Source organism: Hyperoodon ampullatus (assembly GCF_949752795.1).
Source record: "Hyperoodon ampullatus genome assembly, chromosome: X".
Classification (NCBI taxonomy): domain Eukaryota; kingdom Metazoa; phylum Chordata; class Mammalia; order Artiodactyla; family Ziphiidae; genus Hyperoodon; species Hyperoodon ampullatus.
In genome coordinates this window covers 96,433,921-96,445,120 of record NC_136913.1, presented here as the reverse complement: position 1 = coordinate 96,445,120, position 11,200 = coordinate 96,433,921, and positions in this window count along the sequence as shown.

Genomic DNA, 11,200 nt, shown 5'->3' with positions numbered 1-11,200 from the left:
TATTTATTTTCATTTTGGATGATCTGTCCATTGGTGAAAGTGGGGTGTTAAAGTCCCCTACTATGATTGTGTTACTGTCGATTTCCCCTTTTATGGCTGTTAGTATTTGCCTTATGTATTGAGGTGCTCCTATGTTGGGTGCATAAATATTTACAATTGTTATATCTTCTTCTCGGATCGATCCCTTTATCGTTATGTAGTGTCCTTCTTTGTCTCTTCTAATAGTCTTTATTTTAAAGTCTATTTTGTCTGATATAAGAATTGCTACTCCAGCTTTCTTTTGATTTCCATTTGCATGGAATATCTTTTTCCATCCCCTTACTTTCAATCTGTATGTGTCTCTAGGTCTGAAGTGGGTCTCTTGTAGACAGCATATATATGGGTCTTGTTTTTGTATCCATTCAGCCACTCTGTGTCTTTTGGTGGGAGCATTTAGTCCATTTACATTTAAGGTAATTATTGATATGTATGTTTCTATTCCCATTTCCTTAATTGTTTTGGGTTCGTTATTGTAGGTCTTTTCCTTCTGTTGTGTTTCTTGCCTAGAGAAGTTCCTTTAGCATTTGTTGTAAAGCTGGTTTGGTGGTGCTGAACTCTCTCAGCTTTTGCTTGTCTGTAAACGTTTTAATTTCTCCATCAAATCTGAATGAGATCCTTGCTGGGTAGAGTAATCTTGGTTGCAGGTTTCTCTCCTTCATCACTTTAATTATGTCCTGCCACTCCCTTCTGGCTTGTAGAGTTTCTGCTGAGAGATCAGCTGTTAACCTGATGGGGATTCCCTTGTGTGTTATTTGTTGTTTTTCCCTTGCTGCTTTTAATATGATTTCTTTGTGTTTAATTTTTGACAGTTTGATTAATATGTGTCTTGGCGTATTTCTCCTTGGATTTATTCTGTATGGGACTCTCTGTGCCTCCTGGACTTGATTAACTATTTCCTTTCCCATATTAGGGAAGTTTTCAACTATAATCTCTTCAAATATTTTCTCAGTCCCTTTCTTTTTCTCTTCTTCTTCTGGAACCCCTATAATTCGAATGTTGGTGCGTTTAATGTTGTCCCAGAGGTCTCTGAGACTGTCCTCTATTCTTTTCATTCTTTTTTCTTTATTTTGCTCTGCATCAGTTATTTCCACTATTTTATCTTCCACCTCACTTATCCGTTCTTCTGCCTCAGTTATTCTGCTATTGATCCCATCTAGAGTATTTTTCATTTCATTTATTGTGTTTTTAATCGATGCTTGATTCATCTTTAGTTCTTCTAGGTCCTTGTTAACTGTTTCTTGCATTTTGTCTATCTTATTTCCAAGATTTTGGATCATCTTTACTATCATTATTCTGAATTCTTTTTCAGGTAGACTGCCTATTACCTCTTCATTTGTTAGGTCTGGTAGGTTTTTATCTTGCTCCTTCACCTGCTGTGTGTTTTTCTGCTTTCTCATTTTGCTTATGTTACTGTGTTTGGGGTCTCCTTTTTGCAGGCTGCAGATTCGTAGTTCCCGTTGTTTTTGGTATCTGTCCCCCGTGGCTAAGGTTGTTTCAGTAGGTTGTGTAGGCTTCCTGGTGGGGGGGACTAATGCCTGTGTTCTGGTGGTTGATGCTCGATCTTGTCTTTCTGGTGGACAGGTCCACGTCTGGTGGTGTGTTTTGGGGTGCCTGTGGCCTTATTATGTTTTTAGGTAGTCTCTCTGCTAATGGGTGGGGTTGTGTTCCTGCCTTGCTAGTTGCTCGGCATAGGGTGACCAGCACTGTAGTTTGCTGGTCGTTGACTGAAGCTGGGTGCTGGTGTTGAGATGGAGATCCCTGGGAGATTTTCGCTGCTTGATATTATGTGGAGCTGGGAGGTCTCTTGTGGACCCGTGTCCTGAGGTTGGCTCCCCCACTTCAGAGGCACAGCACTGACTCCTGGCTGCAGCACCACGAGCCTTTCATCCACCCGGCTCAGAATAACAGTGAGAAAAAGTAGAAAGAAAGAATTAGTAGAAGAAAGAAAGAGAGAGGGAAAGAAAGGAAGAAGGGGGGAAAGGAAGGAAGAAAGAAAGAAAGGAGGGAGGGAGGGAGGATGGAAAGAAGGAAAGAAAGGAGGGAGGGAGGGAGGAATGAAAGCAAAAGGAAGAGTGAATGGAAGAAGGGAGGGAGGGAGGGAGGAAGGGAAGAAAGAAAGAAAGACAGGAGGGAGGGAGGGAGGAAGGAAAGAAAAAGAAAGTGGAAAGAAGAAGGGTGGGAGGGAGGGAGGGAGGAAAGAAAAAGAAAGAAGGAAAGGAGGAGCGGAGGGAGGGAGGGAGGAAGGGAAGGTAGGAAAAAAAGAAAGAGCAGGTAAAGTAAAATAGAATAAAGTATGAAATATAGTAGCGTTATTAAAATTAAAAAGTAATTATTGAAAAAAAAAACACGGACCGATAGAACCCTGGGACATATGGTGGAAGCAAAGCTATACAGAGAGAATCTTACACAGAAGATTACACATACACATTCACAAAAAGAGAGCAGGGGGAAAAATCAAAAATCTTGCTCTCCAAGTCCACCTCCTCGATTTGGGATAATTCGTTGTAAAAAGAGGAAAAGGGCGAGAAGTCTGAAATCTTGCTAAGTCCACCTCCTTAATTTGGGATAATTCGCTGTAAAAAGGGGGGAAAGTCTTAAATCTTGTCCTCAAAGTCCACTTCCTCAATTTGGGATGATTCGCTGTCCATTCATACACTCCACAGACGCAGGGCACATCAAATGGACCGTGGAGCTTTAATCCACTGCCTCCGAGGCTACACAGAGAGATTTCCCTGTCTCTGCTCTCACAACTCCCGGGTCTCAGCCTTGGACCTGGCCCCGCCTCTGCGCGTAGGTCGCCGGAGGGCGTCCGTTCTTCGCTCAGACAGGACGGGTTTAAAGGAGCCGCTGATTCGGGGGCTCTGGCTCACTCAGGCAGAGGGGAGGGAGGGGAATGCCCTCTCCTCGCGCACCAGGCAACAAAAGGGAAAAAAGTCTCTTGCCTCTCCGGTAGCTCCAGACCCTTTCCCCGGACTCCCTCCGGGCTAGCACTAACCCCTTCAGGCTCTCTTCCTGCCGCCAGCCCCAGTCCTCTCCCTGCGCTCCAACTGAAAGCCGATACCCAAGCCTCAGCTCCCAGCCCCGCCCGCCCCGTGGGCCGAGCAGACAAGCCTCTCGGGCTGGTGTGTGCCTAAGGGCACCGATCCTCTGTGCCAAAATCTCTCCGCTTTGCCCTCCGCACCCCTGTTGCTGTGCTCTCCTCCGCTACTCCGAAGCTTTCCCCCTCCGCCACCTGCAGTCTCCGCCCGCGAAGGGGCTTGTAGTGTGTAGAAACCTTCCCTCCTTCACGGCTCCCTCCCACTCGTGCAGGTCCCGTCCATATCCTATTGTCTCTGTTTATTCTTTTTTTCTTTTGACCTACCCAGGTATGTGGGGAGTTTCTTGCCTTTTGGGGGGTCTGAGGTCTTCTGTCAGCGTTCAGTAGGTGTTCTGTTGGAGTTGTTCCACGTGTAGATGAATTTCTGATGTATCTGTGGGGAGGAAGGTGATCTCCGCGTCTTACTCTTCCGCCATCTTCCTCTTCCGCCCATTTAGGGCAGTTCCTGGGGCCACATGCTGTGGAGTTACTATATGTCAACAATTCCCCCAAATGTTATTCGTCTCAAGTTCAATTGCATATCACCTCAGCACCTGAGCGCGGAGCCCGCTATCGCTTCGGGTGCGGCGCCGGCACAGTCCGACGGTCCCAGTGTAGCGGCGAAAGCGTCCTACTTGCGACCAATCCTGGTGTTAGAAAAAAAAATTTTTAATGTGAATGGAGTTTCTTTTTCTTCTTTTTTGTTTTTCTGAATTTTCTCATGTTTCTATAATGGACATGTATCATTTTTTATTATAACAGCTTTAGTAAAAATATAATTCACATATCATACAACTCACCAATTTAAAGTGTACAACTCAATGGTTTTTGGTTTATTTACAGAGTTGAGCAGCCGTTACCACAATCAATTTTAGAACAATTACATCACTTCCAAAAAGAAACCCTGTACTCCCCACTTCCTCCTAATCCCCTTCTCCTCCACTTTAGGAAACCACTAATCTACCTTCTGTGTCTATGGATTTGCCTATTCTGGACATTTCATGTAAATAGGGTTATACAAAGTGTGGCTTTTTGTGTTTGGCTTCTTTTATTTAGCACAATATTTTCAAGGTTCAGCTATACTGTAGCATGGATCAGTACTTCATTTCTTTTTATCTCCAGATAATATTCCATCGTATGGACATACCACATTTTATTTATTCATTCACCAATTGATGGAAATTTGGGTTGCTTCCCCTTTTTGGCTATTGTGAATAATGCTGCTGTGAACATTTGTGTACACGTCTTTGTGGGGACATATATTTTCAATTCTCTTGGGTATGTGGCTACAAGTGGAATTGCTGGATCACACAGTAACTGTATGCTTAACTGTTTGAGTAACTGACAGATTGTGTTCTAAAGTAGCTACACCATTTTGCATTCCCACCAGCAGTGTATAAAGTTTCCAATTTCTCCACATTCTTGCCAATACTTGCTATTATCTGTCTTCTTAATTATTTCCATCTTAGTGGGTGTGAAGTTGATATCTCATTGTGGTTTTGATTTGCATTTCTCTAATGGCTAAGAATGTTGAGCATCTTTTTTTGTGCTTATTGGCCATTTGTACATCTTTTTTTGAAAAATGTCTATTCAAATCCTTTGTCCATTTTTAATTGGGTTGTCTTTTTATTATTGAGTTATAGTTTCTCTTTATATATTCTGGATCTAATTCATTTAATAGATATGTGATTTGCAAATAGTTCCTCCCATTCTGTGGGTTGTCTTTTCTATTTCTTTTTCTTTTTTTTTTTTTTTTTTTTTTTGCTGTACGCGGGCGTCTCACTGTTGTGGCCTGTCCCATTGCGGAGCACAGGCTCCGGACGTGCAGGCCCAGTGGCCATGGCCCACGGGCCCAGCCGCTCTATGGCATGTGGGATCCTCCTGGACCGGGGCACGAACCTGTGTCCCCTGCATCGGCAGGCGGACTCTCAACCACTGCGCCACCAGGGAAGCCCTGTCTTTTCTATTTCTTGATGGTGTTCTTTGAAGCAAAAAAGTTTTTAATTTTGGTGATGTCCAATGTATCTATTTTTGTATCTTTTGTTGTTTATGGTTTTGGTGTGATATCTAAGGAACCATTGTCTAATCAAATGTCACAAGATTTATGCCTATGTCCTCGTCTAAGAGTTTTGTAGTGTCAGCTCTTTCATGTAGATTTTTGACCCATTTTGAGTTAATTTTTGTATGTTGATGTATGGCAAGGGTCCAAATTCATTCTTTTGCTTGTGGATATCCAGTTGTCTTAGCACCATTTCTTGAAAAGACTATTCTTTCCACCATTGTATAGTTTTGGCACTCTTACTGAAAGCCAGTTGACCACAAATGTATGGGTTTATTTCTGAGCTCTCAATTCTATTCCATTGATCTATAAGTCTGTCTTTATGCCAATACTAGACTGTCTTGACTACTGTAGTTCTGTAGTAAGTTTTGAAATCAAGAATGGGACACCTCCAATTTTGTACTTCCATTTCAAAATTGTCTTGGCTATTCTGGCTCTCTTGCACTTCCATATAAATTTTAGGGTAAGCTTGTAATTTCTGCAAAGAGCCAGCTGGTATTTTGTCAAGGATTGCTTTGAATGTGTAGATCAAATTGGGTAATATTGCCATCTAACAATGTTAAATAGCATTTAATTTAACAACATCAAAATGAACATGGGACATACATTACTTTTTAGATAAAAGTAAAACTAATATTATTTGTTTATAAAATGGTGCACTAACCCCATTTAAGGCCCCCTCTCAGCAAGTGCCCCATCTCCCTCTTGTGTTGTTTCTAACTGGTCCTTTAGAAACAGAAACAAAGACCTTGGCATTGGAACTGGGGCATATCAAAAAGAGGCAGTTCTGACCCTGAGAATTCTTGGTTTTGTAGACTCTCTGTTGTATAGTCCCATGCTGTGCAAGGGTAGAGGAAAACTATCATTTATCAAGAGCATATTGTTTGCCAAGTCCAGTGCCCTGCATTTTCCCACAACATGGTCTCATTCGATCTTTACAATGACATTTTACATGGGTATAACAATTCCAGTTTTACAGATGATGAAGTGAAAGCCTTGGGAGGTTAAGAAATTGGATCAAACTCATAGGGCTATTAGGTGGCAGAGGTGGGATTTGAAACAAAGTTGTTCTAACTCCAGAGCCTCTGATAGTCCCACTGCTCCCACGCCCTGAGACCACTGAGAGTATGAAAACATCTGTCCAAACCTCTTTTAACCCTGCTTCCCAGACCTAGCAGAGGGGTCTCACCTCCTTTCTCTGGACCTTCTTAGGCTGTTGAGTTGCTCCCACATTCTCCTTACAGATGTCGAGGGTCACAAGGGAAGTCTGTAGTCTGTGCCAGGGTTCTTATCCCAGCTAACCTGGACTCTGGCACAGTACATCTCTCCAGAGGAGCTCTGCCTAGAGATGGGCCTTGCCTTTTGTCCCAGGGCTGGACTTACAGACAAACCAACAACACTCATACTTTTGGATTTTAGTGTAGACCTCTCACCTGGTAAAACCTTTGGGATAAAGGTCTCAGTGACAATTGTGTAAAGAACCCATTTTACTCCATAATGGGAAATTTCTGTGTGTCTATCTCTAGACCACTATAAGGCCATTTCCAAGGATTCTGAATATATTGAACCCATCCAGGTTATTGGCCAAGGACCATACCTTCTTTCTTAAAAATTTTTTTTATTTGTTTATTTTTAAATTGAAGTATAGCTGATTTACAATGTTGCGTTAATTTCTGCTGTATAGCAAAGTGACTCAGTTATACATATACACATTCTATTTTTAATATTTTTTTCCATTATGTTTTATTACAGGATATTGACTATAGTTCCCTGTGCTATGCAGTAGGACCTTGTTGTTTATCCATTCTATATATAATAGCTTACATCTGATAACCCTAACCTCCTACTCTATCCCTCCCCCCACCCCCATCCCCTTGGCAACCACAAGTCTGTTCTCCCTGAAGGACTATACCTTCTTGAGCATCAAGGAGAGAGGAGAATTAGCTTACTTTCCTGGATGGAGGCTGGCTTGAAGCAATTGGAAGGGCAAATCCAAACACTATGAAAGAGAGAACACGGTGTGATTTCTTCTGAATGTTGCCCAGTACAAAGATGCCCTCCCCTCTTTATCAGTCTGTGCATTCTCATCCTCAGAACTAATTATATCATTGGCCTTATATGCTTTTCCTATGGGATCATCATACAGGGAGAGTTTGCAATCACGAACTACAGTCAATGTTCTTCAGCATCTTTTTTCCACTCCCTACTGGCACAGGGATCATTAATTTTGATTTACTGATGTGACTCTGTTATGTGGTTCCCATATCTCTCCATGGATCTATAAGCAGGGGTCATGGCTTCTGTTTAGAAAGGATTAGACAAGCTTTTGAACTTGATATAAGGATCCACATGAAGGGCATATAATGGAGAGCAAGGGGTCCATGCTGATGGTGCCAGAGAGTCCATGGAAAGGATTTAAGAAGGGTCATGACATGGTCAGGTTTTCTTTTCTGAACAAACACTAGCAGCAGTGTGAATCAGAAGAGTGCCAAGAATGGAAACTAGGAGACTGGTTCCTTCAGGTCTTCCTTACTTATTTTGCTGCAATATTCCCCAAATATTGGGGATAAAGAGTAAGTGATAGTTTAAAAGATATTTAATAGGAGGAATCATAAGAACTTGGTAACTGAGGAGACAGTAGGGATAAATAAAAATGAAGAGAAGCTCAAGGATTATGCCTAGATTTCTGACTTGGGTATTTATGGGAGACAGAACACAGGGAGAGGCTCTGATATGGTGAATATGAGCTAATGCATTCAGTTTGTGACAGTTTGAGTATCGAGTGACTTTGGGACACATTAGTGGAGATTTCAAGTAGGTAGATGTATTTACAATTAGGATCTGAAGCGTAGAGGAGACATATGGGCTGGAGATATTAGTTTGGGAGTTATGATATAGGTGGGGATAGGAGACTTGGGTGTGAATAAAATAAACCACGAAAGAATCCTGGGAAAACACCTACATGTGAAGGATGGTTGGAAGTAGGACTCTGAAAAGGGAACTGGAGAAGTGGAAAACAGAGAAGTAAGAGAATGATCGGGAAAGAGTGGTCACAGAACCAAGACAAGACAGGGTTTCAAGAAGAAAGGAACAGCCAACGTTCACTGAGTTATCTAACGTTTATAGAATGACTTCTGTGTGCCTGGGGATGCCTCAGGGAATTTTTTAAAAAGATATTTGCCCTGATGGAGCCTACATTCAACTGGGAAGAGTCAGACAACAGATAGAAGAAATAGATGAAATGGTAGAGCATGAAAGAAGTTGATAGATATTATGAGGATAAGGACCAGGGAAAGCATATCAGGAATCCTGGTGGGGGAAAAGCAGTTGAAATGGGGTAATCAGGTAGACCTCGTTGAAAAAGGAATATTTGAGCAAAGACCTAAAGGAAGTGAGACATGAGATGTGTGGCTATCTGAGGGAAGTGTTTTCCAATAAGAAGGAACACTCATCACAGAGGCTCTGAGGCAAACACATGGCTGAAAAGTTTGGGAACTAACAAGGAACCAGTGTTCCTGGAGCAGAACGTGTGAAGGGGAGAATAGAAGGGGATGAAAAGGAGGGGGGTACACACAGTGGAGGGCCTTGTAAGTCATTATAAGGACTTTGTCTTTACTTTGAGAGGAATATGGAACCATTGGAGAGTTCTGATTTATGTTGAATGTCCCGTTGAGACTATAGTTAGGCAAGCATAGAAGCAAGGAGACCAGTTAAGAGGCTACTGTAACAATCCAAGCAAGAGATGAAGATGCCTTGGATCAGATTGGTTGTGGTAAAGGTGGTCAGATTTTATATACATATATTCACAAATACACACACACACACACTCTCACACTCAAAATCATATACAGATGGTACCTGACTTAGGATGTTTCCACTTACAATTTTTCGACTTCACGATGGTGCAAAAGCAATATGCATTCAGTAGAAATCATACTTTGAATTTTGAATTTTGATCTCTTCCCAGGCTAGTGATGTGTGGTGCCATAGTCTCTTGTGATGCTGGGTAGTGGCAGTGAGCCGCAGCTCCCAGTCAGCCATGCGATCGTGAAGGTAAGCAATTGATACACTGACAACAATTCTTTACCTGGGCAACCATTCTGTTTTTCACTTTTTTTTTTTTTTTTTAGGTACGCAGGCCTCTCACTGCTGTGGCCTCTCCCGTTGCGGAGCACAGGCTCCGGACACGCAGGCTCAGCAGCCATGGCTCACGGGCCTAGCTGCTCCGTGGCATGTGGGATCTTCCCGGACCGGGGCACGAACCCACATCCCCTGCATCAGCAGACGGACTCTCAACCACTGTGCCACCAGGGAAGGCCCTCCTGTTTTTCACTTTTAGTGCAGTATTCAATCAATTACATGAGACCTGCAACACTTTATTATCAAATAGGCTTTGTGTTACGTGGTTTTGCCCAACTGTAGGCTCATGTAAATGTTCTCAGCACATTTAAGGTAGGCTAGGCTAAGCTATGATATTTGGTAGGTTAGGTGTATTAAGTGCTCTTTCAGGGGCTTCCCTAGTGGCGCAGTGGTTGAGAGTCCGCCTGCCGATGCAGGGGACACGGGTTCGTGCCCCGGTCCGGGAAGATCCCACATGCCGCGGAGCAGCTGGGCCCGTGAGCCATGGCCGCTGAGCCTGCGTGTCCGGAGCCTGTGCTCCGCAACGGGAGAGGCCACAACAGTGGGAGGCCCGCGTAGCGGAAAAGAAAAGAATGCTCTTTCAGCTTAAAATGCTTTCAACTTACAATGGTTTATTGGGATGTAACCCCATCATAAGTCGAGGAAGATCTGTTGTTTATTTTTAGTCAGTTTCATTGAAGTATAACTTAAATACAATAAGATTGCCCAATTTTAATTGCATGGTTCAGTTATGGGTCAGCTATGTATTATATGGATGCTGTAATGCCTCCTGCTAAAAATAAATTGAAATAGCTGGATTTTCCCCAAGAGTATTGTCTTAAGGCTTTAAGAGTATTACGGAGTGGATTTGGCAATATAGGAAGGGAAAAGATTTGGTAACTATTAAAGAACTGGTTATTTCAGCTAAAGATGGATAAGGACTTGAAATATAAATGTGAGGCACATAACTGGATGCTATCCCCAGACGCAAGCCACCGGTGTTAGCAAAGATTTCTTGCTTTTGGATGGAGACGGGGGAAAAATGGGGTGCATACTACACTGTCTACACACTTCACCAACCAGGGCCCTCCCAGTCTGGTCCTACATAGGACTAGAAGGTCTGTAACAATGGCTACTGCACTATGGAAGAAATACTTCTCCGCATTTGGACTGCCAGCTGAAATTCACCCAGGGCAGTGGCTACTCTTTTTTTTTTTAAATAATAGGGGAAAGTTTGATGGGGAAACAGGTATTTATATAATCTCAAATTGTGTCCCCACAAAATATTTATTAATTACTTTTTTAAAACATCTTTATTGGAGTATAATTGCTTCACAATGGTGTGTTAGCTTCTACTGTATAACAAAGTGAATCACCTATACATATACATACATCCCCATATCTCTTCCCTCTTGCGTCTCCCTCCCACCATCCCTATCCCACCCCTCTAGGTGGTCACAAAGCAGTGAGCTGATCTCCCTGTGCTATGAGGCTGCTTCCCACTAGCTATCTATTTTACGTTTGGTAGTGTATATATGTCCACGCCACTCGCTCACTTCGTCCCAGTTTACCCTTCCTGCTCCCCGTGTCCTCAGGTCCATTCTTTACATCTGCACCTTTATTCCTGTCCTGCCCCTAGGTTCAGATAAAGAAGATAGGGCAGTGGTTACTCTTGAAGTTGTTCCAATTGGCCAGAATATTTTAAAAGGATAATAATAATAATAACTACCATTTATTGAGTACCTACTTTGTGACCAAATGAGCATTGTGATATGTCAACTTCTTCATTCTTCACAGCCCCATCATGTATATTTATCCTATTTTTATAATTGATACTAACACTTAGATAAGAAAAGTGAAATGCAATTGTAGCCCTGAAATCTAAACTCATAATCCCATGTCAGCCT